Below are 19,624 nucleotides of genomic sequence, written 5' to 3' on the forward strand. Positions count from 1 at the left end.
CATAAATACACACATATACACATAAATATATACACACATACATACAGGAAAAGAGACAGACAGACTGAAACACAGAGAAGCAGGGGGAGACAGAGAAACAGAGAGAGAGACAACTCAGAGAGGCACTGAGAGACAGAGACAGAGAGAAGGAACACTGGAGCTGGTAATGAGTGGAACTCACATACATTTTCACAAGTCAGTCTATGTGTCAGAACCTGGTCCCAAAGTCGATCCACCCTCCAGGGGAGGGTGTGGGGATCCCACAAGGGTGTGGGAACAGAAGGCAAAAAATAGGAAGCCATTGTGGGGCAGCCCACCACAGAGGCCGAGATGGGACACTGGGCCTGTATGTCAACATGACAGAATGACCTAGGAGGTTGTATGCCAGAGCGGACGATGTCAGAGTTGTATTTAATTTCAGTCTCACGACTGTGAGCGGGGAAGCAAGCAGCAAGGAAAGTGACTTTCTCCAGACCCCAGGGCAGACCCCGGCCTGTGTGGGGTGTGCTTTGCACTCCACCAGCCCTCTGTGGGTTCCTTCCTTTGCTGAGTCTGTGCACGATCTCCCTGTGATGCCAGCCCGTGGGGGTGACAGATGCAATAGGTGTTTCTAGGTCTAGAGACAGGATGGCTTCTCTAGGAAGCAGGGGCCAGAATGATCCCCACTGTGCTGATGGGGGATTGGGGAGACCCTGAGAGGCACGTGGCTTGTCCAGGATGATAACACTGCTGAGTAGGGGGAGCCAGGTCTGAACCCAGCTGTGTCTTCAGAGCTGCGGCACTGGTTGCATCCAGGCCTCCCCAGGGCTATGGGGGGGCTGAGTTGGTGTCACTGTGTGTGGACATGGCATGGAGTGAGAAATGAGAGATTGGAAGCCCAGAAAGGCCCTTGAGGAGCTTTGTGTCAGGAGGAAGCTTGGAGAAGTGGACCCCAGGAAGTGACCTCACTTCCCTGGCAATAGAACCCAACAGAACTTGGAACCGAAGTCACCAGGCACCCGCTCTGTAGAGAAGTCCCTACTCAGCTCACCTGGTTGGAGACAGAGGCATGTTCTGCTGCATCCCATTATCCTGAGGCCACAGGCCCCGGAAAGCCCTCAGCGAGGGTCTCTACCAACGCTGCCGGCACTGGGTCAGGTCTCACCCAAGGCGCCTCTGGCCTTTTGGCCAGAGAGACCCAAAGGTAACACAGGGAGGCCCAGGGCAGGCCCCCCCAGGCTGGGCCACCACTCAGATCCCATCCAGGTAGCCACACGGCCCCATCCTGCCTGGTGGAGGTGGAGCAGTCATGTTGGGGATGGGTATCTGCCTCAAGAAAGAGCAGGACAGAGGCCTGGGGGCCCGGTCACGTAGACAGCCCAGGACAAAGCTGGCTGGCTGGGATGTGGAGAGCCGGGGAAGGGTCCTGCCGCCCGAGGTGGAGCCCATGCTCTCTGGGTATGCATTTTCCCTCCCGGATGTCTGCGCTGAACAAGGTTCCGGTCTGATCTAGCAGCAGAGGGTAGAGTCTACAGAATCAGGAGTGTTCCTGGCCGGGAAGGACTCTGAGACTTCCATGCTGGGTCAGCTGCTGGTCACTATCATTGCAGAGCCAGATACCACATGTTGAAAAGAAGCTGATGAATAAGAACACCAACGCCCCCTCCCCAAGTGAAGGACTGGTGTGTCACTCTTCTGAGGGCCAGCGCAGACTCCTGGTGGGTCTGGATATGGAGGGGTCCCCACCACCATGGCCCACAAATCAGTGGGGCAGGCCTCCGAACCAGACATCACCCAGGGCTCTCCCAGGGACCTACCCGGGGCTGACGGGTAGCTCAGCACACCCTGGTCTGACCTGGAGCACCGTGCCCACCTCGCTGCAAGTCAGGTGGAGGACCAGGAGCCCCCGAAGCAGAGACCAAAGGTCAAAAAAGCAGGGCTGGTGTATGTGTGTAGGTGAGGGTGGGGCGAAGGCTGGGCCACACAGGGAGGTGTCCCTAGAGGCTACTGTTGGGACCAGAAAAAAGAATGGCCTCAGAACACCTGTCTGGAAAAATTCAGTCACAGAATACATCCTGTGGGCACTTTCTGGGTGGGAGCTGTCTGGAAAGCTCTGGGAAGATTTCTGTCCTTGTAGAGGCACATGGAAAGGGAGGCAGGTGCGTAAATTTTTCCTCTCTCACAGCATGAGATCTTCCACAAGACTTAAAACTCTCTCCACTTCCAATAGTTACAGAGGAGGCAGGGGCAGGGGAAGATGTCAGAGACCAAAAATGGGACGAACTGGATCCAGCAGGAGACCTCGAGCTCCCTCCTGCCGCTCCTGCAGCTCCTCCTGAACCTGCGTCTGCAGCTGGACTGCTGGGCAACGGAGAAACAGTTCAGGCATCACCACCACCTGGGGTAGAGCCCCTTCTGCACCCACCCACACCTTCTTCTCCAAAATGTTCTCCAAAATTCCACCGTCAGTCCCCCCACAAACTTGACGTCCCTTCCGCTGGAGATGTTTTTGTTTCATTTTCTTTAGTTTCCTTTGCTTGTTTCACATCATTTATGACATCCTTTATTTTTCTTTTTAGAGTTTCATGTAATAAAATGTAGACTTTTCCCCTTTTAAATTGTGCAATTCAGGAGCATTAGGGGCATTCACAATGTTGTGCGACCATCACTACCATCTAGTTTCACACTATTTCTTTCCTCAAAGTGAAACCTTGGATCCAGAGCATGCACTCCCCTCCCTCCTCACCCAGCCCCTGACAACCCCAAGTCCTCTTTCTCTTTGCGTGTCTTTACCTCTACTGGTTGTTCCCTGCCAATGAAATTTTAAAAAAGGATTTTTTCCTTCCTGCCCACATGTTTTCACCTGGGGCTGAGGATTTTTGTTTGTTTTCACTTGGAACAGCATTTTTATTATTTTCAGGGGATATGCAGGGGGATTAAAGATGTGATGCACAAAATGAAGCCCTTTTGGTAACTCTGTGCATAATCTCAGGGTAGACACTGCTGTTCCCCCTGTGACACCACAGCCAGAAGACACAAGGGAGATGCTTAGCTCTTCCTGTGGCAAAAACAAAACCAAACGAATCAAAAAAATTAGTAAAAGCCCAGAAAAATTGCTTGAAAGGCAAACCACAACCTGGAAAATGCATTCCTCATAACCCAAGGTTGGAGAAATTTTTCCCATTCCTGTAGTCCAAAATCCTTTTGAAACTCAGTGTTCTAAACAGAAACAGAACAGGCATGGGCAGTTCCAATGAGAGGCAATGCAGGTGGCCAGTGTGTGTTAGAGATGCTTGACCTCTCAGGTGAGAACAGAGGCAGACGGAAACACTGCAGAGACAGCATTGGTCACCATCACACTGGCGGTTCTTTAGTCAGGTGACAACCAGCCCTGGTGACAATGTAAGCAGGCAGAGGCTCCAGCAGATCCCCTGGAGGGAAGAGTGAAGGGACGCTCCTCTTCAGGAGAACAGGGTGCAGGACGCATCAAAGGGCGACAGATGCATCTCTTCCTCAGAAGATCTGATACTTACAGTTCATCCCGCTAAAATCCTTACACACCTATTCAAAGATGCCTTTTCAAGGGTGTTCATCACAGCACTGGTTGAAACAGTCGGAATTAAAGCAACAATAATATTGATGGAGAGGGGATGGGGTCCATTCGTTCTGGTTCATGTGGATGAATGAATGCTGTTCAGTTGGAAAAGTGGGTGCCTGGTCTCAACCCAATGTCAAGGGAGGCCTCAGGGTGGAAGTATGCAGAACCACTCTCTGCATCCAGGGTCCCATCTGCACGACCACATGTGTGTGAAATCAATATAGATGGAAATTGATCTGATTGTGAGTGTGTGAGAGACAGAGATGGAGAGAGACATACTGAGAGACACAGAGACTGAGACATAAGCACCAAATCATTCATGACAGACACCGCTGTGGGTGGGAATTACAAATCACTTCTTTTTTAGGCAATATTTCAATTTTTTGTACTGTGTCTGTATTACTCTACTAATTCTAAAAGGATTAAAATCCTATGCTAATGTGACCCATTCATTACTCATCTATGGAGTAATTAAAGTACATTAATCCTATTTTTAAAAGAATTTAAAGCCTTCTCAGGACTCAGTTCCATTTCAGCTCAGTGGAAGCAGAGGTTCTCCAGGAGGTCGTGTCTCTTCTGAATCAGCATCCAATACAGGTGAGCAAGAAGTACCCGACTTGGACACTGAAGACTACAATAGATGAGAGAGTCTGTTGAGAGAAATTAAGACCTAAATTCAAAGAGAATAATCCCATATTCATGGAGCAGAAGGCTTCATTCTACTAAGATGGCAAAGGTCCATGAATAGATCTAAGGATTCAAAGAATGCCTACCCAAATCCCAGGTGGTATTTTGCAGGAATTGACAATCAATCTAAAATTCACGTGGAAAATCCAGGGGGTCAGAATACATGAGTGAATCTTGAAAAAGAAGAACAAAGTTCGAGGAATGGAAAGTCAGATGGAACCCACGGTTAATACAAAACCTCTTTAAGCTGAAAATAACTGAGATTCAAAAGATGCAGAAGAAAACCTGTCATGGAAGCCAATTCTCTCCTTTCCCTTTTCCCTATTAAGTTAGGTTGATAAAAAAGCCTTTAACTTTCACCATTTAACATGGTAGGTACTTTTCTGGTTGGCTCCTGCGTGTGTATAAATAAAACGTTTCTCTCGTTCATCTCCTCTTTACTTCTGTGGGCTCTTTGGGAGGGACTCTTGATTATGGGGACCTGCTCTTTTCTCACCTTCTTTAGTGACATCTTTTGCCCATGGTGAAGTTCTTAAAAAAAAGAAAAGTCTCATTGGTTTTGGGTCAGATTTGGAACATGTATACCTTTGGAGACCCCCTGGAGGAACAAGGGGGTTCAATACTGCCTGGAGAATTCACTTGTCAAAATGCCTAACAAGACGCTATTTGCAAGGTTTTTTTTTTTTAAAGATTCTTACCCTAAAACAAATCCCCTATCTAAACCTCTTGGATGATCAAATATAAAGAAAAAAGGAGAATCATGTCTGGCCTAAGAACACTTGCTTAACAAAACAGAAGGACAGAATCAGTTTCAGAGCAAAAATTAAAATGCATTTATACCATCAACCCTCCCACCCTTTTGTACACTGTCCTCATGTAATCTGCCAGATGGCCCCCTGGAGAAGGCCCTTTGCCCGGAACTCGTGCTCATTTTCAGAGCTCGGCCAAGCGGGAGGTTGGTCCCCAGGGCCTGAGAGGGGCTATGTGTGAAATCTTCTCTGCTGAGACCCAGTGGGCTGAAGGGAACTGTGTTCTCTGAGGGAGAGAGAGCACACCGAGCCTCTGTGGAGGCATCTCTGAGATCCTCCCAAAGGCACACATCTCTAACTCTGGACACGGGAATTTTTGATTAGCATCTTAGTTGGAAATCTCCTCCTGGATAGAAAGAAGCAGATTCAAGATGTTGCAATTGGATGGGCAGGTCGGCCTCTCGAATTAGTCGATGAGGAGGACACGCAATTCTCTGCAGAAGTAGGAACACCCATCCCTGCTCGGCTGACGTCATATACAGAGAAACAGACGCGACTCTAGGGGGAATTCAAAACCCACCAACCTTTCTTACCGACGTCAACATCCCCACTTTATTCTCCTGTCAGGTCTCTGCACAAAAACTTTGGCTCATCCCCAAATATCACATACCCATCACCCTGTACCACTCTGTGTCTGTGTCCAACTCGAGCATTAAGGCCTGTGACCCTTACTGTTAATTCGTGTCCCCCTTTCTGCCCGTCTCCCGCCATCATCCCAGTCCAACCTCGGTGTCTCTCTCCAGGTCAGCAGTACTCTTCCCACTGGCTTCCCATCAGCTTACCTTGCCCTGCTTCCATTGCTTATTCCCCATACGTTACCCACAACGGTCTTATTAAAGTATGAATCAGATCAAGTTGTTCCGCATTGCAAAATACTTTTGTGATTTTCCATTGTATTCAGAAGGATATCCAGAGTCCCTACCAAGGCCCTATGTGATCCGGGCCCTCACCGATCTCTGCAGCCTCAGCTCTCACCGTTCTGCTCCAGCCCATCTTCACCGCCCCGATGGTCCCCACCAGGACAGCTGCGTTTCTAACTCCAAGTCTAGTACTTACACTTCTTCCAGCCTGGGAGGCTTTTCTTGTCTGTTACATACGTGGCTTATTCTTTTGCTTTATTCAGGACTTTGTTCAAATTATTTACCCTCAGAGAGGACTTATCTGACCAGATTATTTAGAATAGCATGCACATATTTCCTATTCAAACATTTTCCCTCCTAAAATGCTTTATGTTTCTTTGTGGCAATTATTAGTACCTGGTAGTACATCATATATTTATTTGCTTACTGGTTTACTGTCTGTCTTTCTTACTAGACCTATATTCATGGAACCACAAATAACTGTTTTAACCAGTAACTTTCAAACCACCTTTAAATGAATTCTTTTATAAGATGAGAATTTCAGAGGCTTCCACGGGTTGCTTAGGGGAAAAAAGAAAAAGGATTCAGGTTGAAATAATTTATTAAGGACCTGAGAGTTGGTTATTTATTTTATACATAGTAGTGTGTACCTGTTAATCCCAAACTCCTAATCTAGCAAAAGACCTAGCTGACTACTATTTTTAAAGGAATTTTTTTTCTTTTTAAACTGGGGTTGTTTGAGATCTCTTTTCTTCTTCATTATTTTTCTTTTTTTAAAGATTTTTTCTTATTATTTTTTTACATTGAGGTTCCGCAAATTGAATCCAGCATGTACTCTACCCCTTGAACTATACCATCCCCTCCAAAGACAATTATTTTTATACTTTGACAATACCATATTGAATTAAGATTTTTGTTCCATTTTCCCTTCATAGAGTTTATAACTGAGGGAGAGAGTCAGAGGAAGCCCTGGGCCAACCCTTCCTTCTCAGCGGGTCACTACACAGCAGAGGAGCTTGGCTGTCTCCAGGCCCAGCTCACCTTTCTGCTCTGAGGGCCGACTCAGGCCACTTCTCTTAAAAGCGGCGTGTTAGAAGCAGCAGAAAGCCAACTAGCGAGCAACAATGACAAAACTGACCCACCTGCAGTTGGACATCATCTGCTCTGAAACGAACCTCTTAAATTTCTTCTTATTAGTGGATGGTTTTCAAAAATATTCCCAAGGAGATGAATCTCACTCCATTTTTCTGGATTTCTTAGGCCTTCTATGACTTTAACTGCAGGCTTCATTTTCTGCACAACATCTGCAGGGAAGCCAGGCAGAAAACGTGAACAGACCCTGCAGGCCGCGGCTGAGGCCTCCCGTCAAACATCCTTGTTGTGCAGAGCCTACGTTCATGGGACCAGTTTCATTACTGCTGTAATTAGTTCTTGTCCAAGTGTCCCATCGGAAATGTTTCTAGATAGAACGTGGCCTGACGCAGATGAGCAGTGGGGATGTGGGGTGCAGATGACACACAGACTGGAAGGAGAAAAGGGAAATGTTTCTTCAGGCTTCAGTTTGGAAGATTTCTGATTTTTATATGGACATTAAACTTGGTCAGGCTGAAGCACCATTTGCTCTAAGACGGGGTGATGTACACGTATCCCTACAACTTCAAAAAATATGTTGAAGCTGGGCGTAACAGCCTAGGGGACAGACAGCTTTGAGTGACACCTCCGTTCCAGGATGCCTATGATCTAGGGCTCACAAAGAGGAAAAGAATACACATATTTTGCCTCTGTAGTTCTATGTGAAATTATTTTGACCCTTGCCGGATGGTGTAAGATCAGAGAGCATGTAGTCTTTCGTACATCGCAAAGACGACAAGTCTTCTTGATGAGTCAGCAGACTGTTTCCGATGGCCCGGGGTCTATGTCAGACATTAGCTGTCTAGACAAATACCACACAGCCCCCCATCCCTCAAGGAGATCACAGTGTGTCGTGGAAGGGAAAAATTTAAATAGGTTTTCAAAACAATTTGGTAAGAGTCACTTTGCATCATATATACTATATGTTCAGAGGGGCTCTTGCACTGCCTGGGGCTGTGTTCTAGAAGGTAGGGAAGGTGTCAGAGAGGAAATGCTTTCTGCACTGACATCTGACGGATTCCAGCAAATCTCTAGACCAGGAGAGTGCGTGGTGGGGACGGGATTCTCAGCAGCTTGCGTGTCTTGTGCAGACCCCTGGTCATGTCTAAGAGCACTTTGCACTTAGGGAAGGAAGGTCAGTGAGGCTAGAGGCTGTGAGGAACTAACGGAAGCTGAGGCTGAAAAAAAGCAGCAACGAGGTGATGAGAAGGTGTGACGTTAAATCAGAGAGCGTGGACTTCCTCACACACGCAGCGTGGAATTCTTTGCGGTTTTAAGGAGGAGAGTGACACAGATTAGTCATTAAAAGTGAGCAAAGTGGATTGTTCACTCTAAAGTACAGCACTGGGGAGACTAGAAAGGGGTGGGAATTAATGCAGTGGGGAGCGAGGAGCAGGGACTTAGTTGGGGGACATTAAGGAATAGAATTGTAGTACTGATGGGGGTGAGGGAGTGGAAAAGTAAAGGAAAACTCCCAGATGTTTGGCACAGAAAAGAGATGGGACAGTGATGCCATTGTTTGAAAAAGTAAAACTAGTTCTGGGCGAGTGTAAATCCAGACAAACAGAGCTTGAGATTTTTATGTGCTAACCAAATGTGAATGTCTACTTGTCAATTAGAAATATATTTCTGGGACTGAACTGAGATGTCCATGCTGGAAAAGATTTGACAGTTAATCATTGGACAGAGAGCAGTTGAAGCCATGGGAATAAGTGCCACCCACTGACAGTTTACCAAAGAAAAGGGAAGGAGGGCACTTCTGGTTCAGAAAATATGGCAGACCAGAATCTTGAAGACCCACTCACTTAAGACACATAAAAACGTAGGACAAAATGCTGCCAGTGTTTTCCTGTTTTTTTTTTTAAGGGCACGTTTATTGTGGTATGATACCTGTACAATAAAATACACATATTTCACATGTACTTCTTGGTGAATTTGATAAATGTCTACACCCAGAAAACCATAACCACGATCAAGATAGCTAACATTTCCATCACTCCCCAAGAGGGGCACTTTTCGAATCCCCATATTTATCCCTTCCCATCCCCTTCTCTCCCTGTGAACCGTAAGTTTGTTTCTCTATGTCTGTGGGTCTGTTTATCTTCTGTATTTAAGTTCATATGTTTCTTTTTTTGATTCCACATATAAGTGATATCATATGGCATTTTTCTCTTTTTCTGGTTTACTTCACTTAGAATGACTATCTCTACGTCCATCCATGTTGCTGCAAATGACATTATTTGTTTTTTCATGGCTGAGTAGTATTCCATTGTATAAATATACTACTACTTCTTTATCCAGTCACCTGTCAATGGACATTTGGGTTGTTGCCATGTCCTGGCTATTATAAATACTGTTGCTGTGAGCATTGAGGTGCATGTGACTTTTTGAATTAGAGTTTTCTTCTGACATATGCCCGGGAATGGGAAGGCTGGATCATGAGTTAAGTCCATTTTCAGTTTTTAAAGGAACCTCCACACTGACTTCTCTAGTGACAATGCAGCCCATCTTGTGAAAGCAGAGCCATGCTCAGAAAGTAATGGGTATTTCTAAGGGCCAGACATGAAGTGCAGTGAGTGTGGCCTGTTTAAGAATCAGAGGGCAGTCTGCCAGGGCTGGAGGAGAGTGACAAGGGAAGTGTGGTACAGGTAGGAGTCAGACCATGTGGGGACATGGCAGGCTGGGATAAGGAGCCTGGACTTCCAGTAATCCCTTGGTAACCATGGGGCACTGGTTCCAGGACTCACCCTGAAGTCAACATCCATGGATGCTGACGCCTCTTGTATAAAATGACATAGGACTTGCATGGGACTCATGTACATCCCCCCATCTACTTTTATATATATATACAAACTTTTTTTATTGAGTTATAGTCATTTTGCAAAGTTGTATCAAATTCCAGCATACAGCACAAGTTTTCAGTTATACATGAGTATACACATATATTTGTTGTCACTTTCTCTTTCACTGTGTCCTCCTGTGTACTTTAAGTTATCTCTAGATTACTCATGGTATCTAATACAACATGAATGTTATGTAAGTAGTTGCCAGTGTATGGCAAATTCAAGTGTTGCTTTTTGAAACTTTCTGTTTTTTCAACAATATTTTCAATCCACCGTTAGTTGAATCTGCTGGATAGGGAGGCCCTAGATATGGAGAATCCCCAAGCTCCTCCTTCCCACATCCTATATTTTCACTGCAAGCACTGAAGGGGTCCAAACATAGAAGAGACCCATCTACCTGCTGGAAACCCTGAGGAATTCCGTCAGCGTATGTAGAGCAGGAGAGAAGGTTTAGGGCCAACTAGTGGGAAAGGAGGGCCTGCCTGGAGAGGATGGAGGAAGGACAGTAGTGGAAGCCATCACGTACTCTTACTGGAACTAGCTGACAGCAGTGAGGGACGCCAAGGAACTGGGTACACGTCACGTGTGGGGCAATCCTGGCCACCAGGTGCAGGGTTCACATAACTGGGACCCAGTTTGCAAGATCAAAATAACAAGGAGGCAAAGGGGCTGCCTCAGTCCCAGGATCCTGACAACGGCCACAGCGACGTGACCCCAGCTAATGCGGTTCCCCTAGTAAGCCAGAAAAACGAAACTCTGAGCCAAGATATTGCAGATTCCACTGCAGCCACATGGATAACTAGATCTCTAACCTGACAAAATGTAACCACCAGAAACAGGAATCTTTCCTTTTCTCTTCCTTTGGAACTTTGGACAGGGAGTCACAAATCTTTGACGGGAACCACCTATAAACCAATAGAGAGCTCACTTTTTCAGGAATAAGCATGGAGAAAAAGAGTGGGGTGATGGTTTAAAGCAGAAGTCAAAGTTGAAGCCCATCTGAGAAATGGTAAAAACATGTTTCTCAATGAATTCGAGTTATGGCAAAAAGAAGGAGGAAGGTTAAGGAAATCTCTATTAATATCCATTCACCATAAAAGACTAGCCAGCCATAAAAAGACAACACCTTAAATTAATAATTTTTTTTTTGGTGATGAAAAACAATGCCTTAATTTAAAACAAGGCTTGGGCCATCAACAACACTCTGAGAATTGTTGATGAGGAGAACATAAATCTGCATATAGATATGTAAGTGTTCCAAGTCCACCACTCAAAAACAATTAGTCAATCATGTGTCCAGTTGATTGGGAAATCCCAATAAGTAAATAACTCAAAAGTGGGAAAGACATGGGATTAAATAGTGGTAGTGAGCAATGAAATCCAAGATGTATATACCTATATTTTCTTTGTTAATGTAACAAACTTAAAGCAACTGTCTAAAAAGTAGTAACTGGAGCACACAAACACACACACACACAATTTAGAACAACAGAGAGGTAAAATATGCTAAATTTATCATTATTGAGGAACAGGATCTAATAGATTATTTCATTTTTGAGACTCTTATAGGAATACTGGTCCAATTGCATAAAAATTTATGAACTTAGAGGTGATTTATAAAGATTTAGAGAGAATTTTCTTTAAGAGGCAATATAGCTTCCAAATCACTGAAGAGAAAATTAACAATAAAAAAATTAATTAATCTAGGTAATATGGAATAACACTGACCATATTTACCACCCTAAAATAAACCACAAAATGGATAAAATATATGAAGCAATGATTTTTAAGACACGTGGAAACGATCATCCACTAGGACCTTGCCTTGCCACCTCGATACCAAGGCTCCTAGGCCTCCTACTGCCATCACAAAGGATGTCCACCAGGAGGCGACATTTCCTTCCTCTGCTCCTACTGCAGAGCCAGTCCTGAGCAGTCCTTTTCCAGGTGTTGGCAGGCAGCTCCCAGAAGTGCTCTCGTGGGCCTTGGTCCCTTTTGGCCACCAGCAAAGGGATCAAGGATGAGCAGTGAGCCTCCTTCCTCATCCAAGACCTAGGAAACTATCTGACTTCTGAGCAGCCCTTCACTCTTGTCTGCTGTCTGGTACTCTCCACCCGGCTTCCCGAGTCCCCGGCATGGGCAGCCTGCACGCTGGCCACAGCCCATCAGAATCTGTTCCCCCGCCAAGAGGCCACGCATGATCATGAGCAGGGCTCCAGGCCTCTGGAGCAGTGCGGCTTGGACTGGGTCCTGGCCCTGGGCGCGCGAGCGCCATGCCCTTGGTTGAGTCAGTCAACATCTCTAAGCTACAGTTTCCTCATCAGTAAAATGAGGACATAATCAATATGGAAAAAAAACAGAATCTGAGGGGGACTAAATTTCTGGTGATTGAAGATAATTTTAATTTTGATTTATACAGCAAAGGACATCATACAATTTTTACTACATCGTATTTCTAAAGGACAGCTTCTACTATTAAAAGTAATGCATGCACGTACACACAAACACACGTGCAGACACACTGGCTCTAGTCCACATACATCCCCACGGGCACACACACATGGAGTCATGTACCACCCACACACCCATAACATACGCACAACCACACACATCCTCAGGCGCACACACACACATAACATACAGAACCACATACATCCCCAGGTGCACGTGAGCACACACAAACACACAGTCATGTACAACACACGTCCCCAGGTGCGCGCGTGCACACACACACGTCTTACACACTTTGGCGTTATTCTAAATCAGTTTACAATTGAGGGTCACAGTGTCCATTGTTTTATCCACTCAGAAGGTCCTGACTTTGGAGCGTGAAGCAGGAGCTCTCCTCTCTGGAGATGGTCTTTACCAATTACAGTCTCAGTAGAGCCAACATAACTGCTCTGGACCTTTGGAAGTGCAGGCCAGAGCATACCTGGGAGCTCACATCCTGTACATGTAAACATGTTAAGTGCAGTAGGTTCTAAAGTCCTGCCTTTACAAATATACGTTCATTATAAGGGGGAAGACCAGGTTCAAATTTAGAATTCCAAGACACAGGGGAGTCCGGCAAAGAAAGTGAGCGTGTGGGGAGAGCTGATTCCCAGTCTCTGACCACTAGCCTGATCCTTTTCTTCCCAATGCTGGGTCCATCCCTTGCCACAAGTGGCCTTGGATGTTCACAGGGGGACACTCAAAACTCACATTCGGGATCTGCTCATACCCTCCATACATACAGCTGCCCTTTGGCCTCTCTGTGAGTCCTGGGAATCTGAGCTTCCGGGAGAGCCGGTGCAGGCACTAGGAATGGGTCAGGGGCTGCTGAGACAGGGCATCTGGGGTCCTGGGCTTCTAGAGCATGGGATGGAGCCAATGACCCTGCCCCCTTGGCCCTGCTGACTCCACCCCATGGAGGGCGTGGCCAGAGGAAGTGTCAGGGCCAGAGGGACCCTCTGCAGTGCAGGACCCAGGGCAGCGGGCCCCCTTGCCGGGGTCTAAGAGCAGAAGGCCTAAGGAAAGGTCTGAAGAGGCTGTAAGGTATCTTCATTCCCATTAATTAAACAAAAATAAAAGCATACCACAGGCGTGAGTGGAAAGGGATTTGTTAGAACAAGGGAAGGCACTTGCCAAGGTCTGGCCATAGAGGGCTGGTGGGTTTGTCAGGTTGATGAGGAACCAAGAGGCTGTTAGTCCCTTCTGGGTCTAAACACCTCTTGAATTCCTCCGGGTGACACTGAAATGCAGTGAGACACGGAACTCTCTTAAGTTGTTAAAATCTTCATGGTGAACCATTCAACTCTCTCCTCATTCTTGGCTGCGAAAGCACGATAAACACAGGCCAGAAACTCATCAGCCTGTTGGTTGGTTCACTATCCGTCTGGCGCCTCCTCTTGTAGGAGCCTTTATCACATCACCCAGGGCTGACCCGGCTCAGGATTATAGCTGATTTTCCGCAGGTGGCATCACTTGCTAGTGACATGAAGCAGGCACATTAGCCACCTCCCAAACACTGAGGCTCCTCCTGGGAGGAGCCTTCAGACCCCCAATCCAGCCTCTGCACCACGATGTTCCTTAGTGTCACTACCGGTTTGCTGCCTTGGCCTCTAGCTTTGACCAGATCCTCGCCAGATTGTCGATAAATATCACCCATATACCACATCTAAGCTTGCGGTCCAGATGTGACCATGGTTCTTATTTTCTTCCCATCGATGGATTGTTTGATCTTTGTGTAATCATGTCGACAGCAAGGCCAGTACAGCCCTCTTGAGGCCTCCCCGAGCCGCCTCTGTGTATAACTGTCCTAGCACCCCAGGGGATCGGGTCTGAAGCCTGGCACTCAGACACGAGGATGTCAGCTGGAGAGACAGGAACCCACTCTTGCTGTGGCTTCTGCTGTGGCTCAATGTGGCCATAAAAACGGATCCCACAGGCCCTGACGTCACTTGACTCACTGCAGGGATGCTCCCACACTGCCGCGTTCCCCCCGAGACTGAGGGCTTTCTGCTTGTTCCGGAAGGCCCCACCCCCGAGGGGACACTGGGTCCAGTGGAGCGTCCAGCCTGCTTCCCCGCCAGCCCTTAGGGCCTTTGTGGGGCCTAGAACATCAACTAACCTCCCCTTAGGGACCCCTTTGTCCTTTGCAGCCAACAGACCTAGGTCATAAGCACTTTAACTCACCTGAGGGTGTTTTCCTCACTTCAGGGGCAGTGAGGACTGGGCTTCTTCACACTCCAAGTGCCCCCGGTCTGGATGCAGACAGTCTGGCTCTCCCCCCAGTCCTGCAGGTTCCGGCCACACCTCCTGCTGGTCACGGAGTCTGTGCTGTATTCTCTTCCAGGACAACAGGTGCACTCTGCCCCCCGCCCCGTCCCCACCAGCAGTGGCAGAGGTGGAGGACAGGCGGGTGAGCTTGGGCCTGAGACACTGCCCTGAAATCAGTGCCCCAGAGGCCGCTGGTGACTAGAGGGACCACGGGGAAGAAGGCAGCATGGGATGGGAGGGGGAGGAAGGTTCAGGATAACGAGATGAAAAGGGGAACAGATAGCACCGTGAGGACCTCGACCATGAAAGGGAAGAAGATAGACAGTGACAGCTGGAGCGGTGTTGGCGTTAAAAGCTGCGGGCATTTTCATTTAATTTTATTAATTACCATTACATATAGTGACATATTTTTATTTGATTAAAGATTAGGTGCCATGTCATATAACAGGATATAGTATATTATTTATTAAATAATACATAATAGTAGATATACTAGCATGTTATGTTCTGTTTATTTATTATCAGATAGTATATAATACATATGTAGTTATTTATATACATAATATATAATTCATGCATCTATATAATATATAACACATAACAATGTAGGATTATGAATATTATATTTTATAACAAGATTACATAACAATAATGATGTAATATTATCCATTGTATATCTTGGCTCATGACACATTCTCACCTTAGGTGCCTGTCAGAAGTATTTATGTATTAAAATTAATATTATAAGAAACAGTTGTGAACCTGTCACCCAGCACCAGAACAGGACTATTGACAGTGACATACTGTGTCCTATCCTGCCCTAGGCCTCTTCTCACAGGAAGCAACCAGCATCCTGAATCCTGGCTTACACTTGCCTTGTGTTACTTTCACACACACAACATTTAAGATCAGTTAAAACAAATGAACTGCAGGTACATGCAACGAAGTGGATGCATCATACACCCTATGTTAAATTGAAAAAGTAAGCCCAAGAAGGTAGCCTATAGTGTGCTAAGCTTTTAACTGTGTATATATATGTCAACTAAACTCACTAAATTAAGAACAACTACAGCTAGAGTCCAGGTGGGAGAGGGACAGATAAAAGGTGAGGTGAGCAGATTTGCTGCAGGTGAGCGAGTTCCCTTCAAGTAACATGTCATTCTCTCTGAAGCAGGAGGCAAGGCCATCTGCTGGGAGTCAGGGAAGAGACAGAGGGAAGCTTAGAGGTGTGCAGAGAGCATAGAATGTTGACACCACTGTGTGGCAAGTGGGGAAATGTGCTCACTAGAGAAATCCTGGAGGATTGCCTGGCAGTGGCAACATGCTGGGCATTGATTTGTAGTCTTAGAAATCTGTGCTGGGAGAGCCTGCTGCCTGCAGGCTCAGAACAAATAGAGCTGGGTGAACCGAGATGGAAGTCATCCTGGTGAGGAAATGAAAAGATCAAGGGTCAAGGGAGTTTTGTTTGTCATAAAGAGAGTGCTGACTGTGGATGCAGAGCTGGAAGGTGGGGAAGTGGAAGTAAGAGGAACGTGGACAGGTAGGAAAGCAGAGGAGTCAGTGCATGATGCCCCAGTGAGGGTGAAGGAGGGCCAACGAGGCTGGTGGAGAAGCAGCTGGATGGCTAGAGTTGGGCACATAAAGGAGAGAGGCTGGACCTGGGGTGGAGACACGCCCGGGTATGAGCCCGGGGGTAGGGTGAATGGGAGGTGTCTGGCTCAGGCTGACGGAGAAGAAGACCCTACAATGACCATACTGGGTGGTGGAGGGAGAATCAACATTGACGTCTTGATGGTAGGCGGTGAGGCAATACAGAGTTGGTGGTCCAGCTGCTCCTGACTGAGGCAGATGAGCAGGGAGGCCAGGGTGGCAGGCACTGCTAGGAATGGACTGGGTTTTCCAGGTGTTCCCAAGAGAGGAGGAGAAATCACCTCATGGGAGAAAGTGAGCACAAGGAGGTCAACCCAGGCTCCTGATCAAACGGAGAGTGTGAGGGGGCAAATCGTCAACTCCAGAGATGGTGGCCTAGGAAGCAGGGACCATGGGTGAAGTGAGGGGACACTCAGAGAAGAGAGAGAGATGAGTCTTCTGGGTGTAGGGGGAAGAGAGGCCCCAGGACAAAGGAGCACAGGGGCACAGTGATGAGGATGGACTGGCTCTGTTGTGACACTGCAGGAATGGCTGGATCTTTGTCCTGAGGGCTTAGTTTGGGGGGGCTACTGGCCTCATGAGGGCCCCCCTCTCAGCAGCCTGGACAGATGCTCCCGCTCCTGATAGCTCTGTGGCCACCACTGTTCCCGGAAGGGCTCTGCCTCCATCTTCTATCAGACATTCCTGCCCAGTCCCCGACTGCCAGCGAGGGAGCCTGGGCCTCAAAGCCGTTTGCCGTGGAGGGACACAGGCTCCTTGGAGAAGCAGGCTGATCTTATTTTTCTCCGTAACCCACGGCCTAGCAAAGCGCCAGCCTATGAGTGGGCCATTCAGGGGCTCGGATACTTCTTAAATTAACTCAAAGCAGTAGAATAGCAGAGCTGGAGGAAGTGACCACTGAGCTCACAGAGTTCACTGCCCACACCCCCATTCTACAGATGAAGAAACAGAGGCCAAGCAGCCAAGGTCATGCTGCTCTTTAATGCTGGCCTCTGTTGGGCATACCAAGTGATGAGCTGCACTGAAGGGCCTGAGAGGGGGCTCTGGGGTCAGACAGCTTGGGTTCAAGTCCCACCCCTGCCATTTACTAGCTGTGTGATTAATGACTGTCCTTCCTGTAAAGTGCCACCTCATTTGTTTGTCATGAACACAGAGTTCCTTGAACAGCAGGACAGAATTCTTTAAAGGTTTGCTGTTGCTTTTGTTACTATTATCACCAAGTGAACCCTGAAATGAAGAACAAAGACAGCAAGATTTTTTATTTTAAAAGATTTTAAAATACGATGATGACTGTTTGATTTAATCTATTCAAGTTTGCATTTGACCATTATTAACAAACAACTGCACAATGGATGACTTTTGAGGAAATGTTACTACATGTCTTTAATTCTCACTAACTACACAGGCTATTCAACAGGAAGCAATTTTTTTTCCAGGAAGAGGGACAAAAAGTTAACAATATCTCTGTACCTCTCGGTTCCCAGTGAGTTGGTTGTGATCTGTCAACCCAACTTTGGGGAAATGCCCTCTCCTCCTGGGCTCGCTGCACTGCCACGTGGCCTCCAGGGGGCGATTTACCCCCACACGAATCCAGTATCTTGGTTCATATCTTTGCTTCAGATCCCTCAAGGACTGCCCATGCACCAGGGCCCCATCTGCCCCGCCAGTCTCACCTGCTGGCCTCCAGGAAACTATCCTGGGTCTCAACCATCCTCTGTTCCTATGCCCGCCCCACTACTCTTCATTTTGTCCTTCAAGTGTGGGCTCCTGTGGCTTGCCACCAAGCAGGGGTCTCCCAGTCCTCCACCTTGGGGAACTGCATCGTCCTGCACAGTGCCTAGCGAAACTGTGTGGAGGCCGGAAGAATACAGAACAACAGGTGCTCAGAGGGGCTGCCTTTCCCACTGCAGGGGCCCTGGAGAGCTTTCTCCCAGCTGGTTATTCACAGGCGCTGAAGCTGTGGAATCTCGATCTTACCAATTTAAAGGGCATCATCACTAATTACAAAAGAAATCATTTTTTCAGTAGCAAAAGGAGAAAAGACTTTGTGCCCCATGCCCCCATCTTTCTTCCTCCGCCTTCAGAGGTGATTCTCACTCTCTGGGCAAGGGTAGAAAGCAACAAACAGAATATTATTTTTCAATGATTCTTCTTTCCCACTCTGAAGATTGCATCCCAAGACTGATGAAGGCTAGGATGGTTTGGCTTCCCTGTACTGAGTATTCAGAGGCTCAGGGTGGAGGGGGTTAGGGAGATAATTCAGCATTATGGAACCAAACAGAGACATTAAAAGGTTCTACTCTAAACAGAAAGGAAGCAGGATGCTATAGAAATGGGAAAACCATCATTGGAAATGAAATAACGAGTTACAAGACAATAAACATGAAGATGTAAAAAAGAAAAAGTATATCAAAATACAAAAAGGTGGGAAAGGGAGACGGTAGCAAGAAAAGATAGATTTTTTTCTCTTTCTTTTTCCTTTTTCTCATTATTCTTAGGATGTGTTGGAGCCTACATGATTATCAGTCTAAAGGAAATAGATATGATAATGGGTTGATATACTTGAAAAATAGGGTAACCACAAATCGAAAGCATATAATAGAGTTGAAAAAAAAAAACCAAAAAAGAAACAAACTCTAAATGGCTTAAAGACTTAAACATTAGACAAGACGCTAAAAAACTCTCAGAAGAAAACATAGGCAAAACATTATTTGACATATATCTCAGCAGTGTTTTCCTAGGGCAATCCACCCAAGCAACAGAAAATAAAAGCCAAAATAAACAAATGGGACCTAGTTACACCTATCAGCTATTTCAAAGCAATAGAAACCATAAGCAAAATGAAAAGACAACCTATGGAATGTGAGAAAATATTTGCAAAAGATGAGACTGAACATGGCTTAACTTGTAGACTATAAAAATAGTTCATACAACTTAATAAGAAAAAAAAATAAACAACCCAATCCAAAAATGGGCAGAACAACTAAACAAGCAATTCTCCAATGAAGATATACAAATGGCCAATAGGCATATGAAAAAAAGGCACAATATCGCTAATTATCTTAGAAATGCAAATCAAAACTACAATAAGTTATCATCTCACACTACTCAGAATGGCCACCATTCAAACATCCACTCACCATAGATGCTGGAGAGGCTTGGAGAAAAGGGAACCCTCCTACATTATTGCTGGGAATGTAGTTTGGTGAAGCCAATGTGGAAAACAATATGGAGATACCTCAAAAGACTAAAAAAAGACATCATTTGATCCAGCAATCCCACTCCTGGGCATATATCCAGAGGGAACCT

At 46.4% G+C, this 19,624-nt stretch overlaps 1 long non-coding RNA gene across 1 annotated transcript; it reads left to right on the top strand.

Annotated features, from left to right (window-relative positions):
• Positions 1–1,017: 1,017 nt before the first annotated feature.
• On the top strand, positions 1,018–2,427 carry LOC140698628 (uncharacterized). The gene is made up of 3 exons (XR_012076397.1): positions 1,018–1,183; positions 1,590–1,697; positions 2,210–2,427. It is a non-coding gene; the product is annotated as an uncharacterized lncRNA (long non-coding RNA).
• Positions 2,428–19,624: the final 17,197 nt, after the last annotated feature.

The sequence above is a fragment of the Vicugna pacos genome, chromosome 10 (genome assembly GCF_048564905.1).
Source record: "Vicugna pacos chromosome 10, VicPac4, whole genome shotgun sequence".
Classification (NCBI taxonomy): Eukaryota; Metazoa; Chordata; class Mammalia; order Artiodactyla; family Camelidae; genus Vicugna; species Vicugna pacos.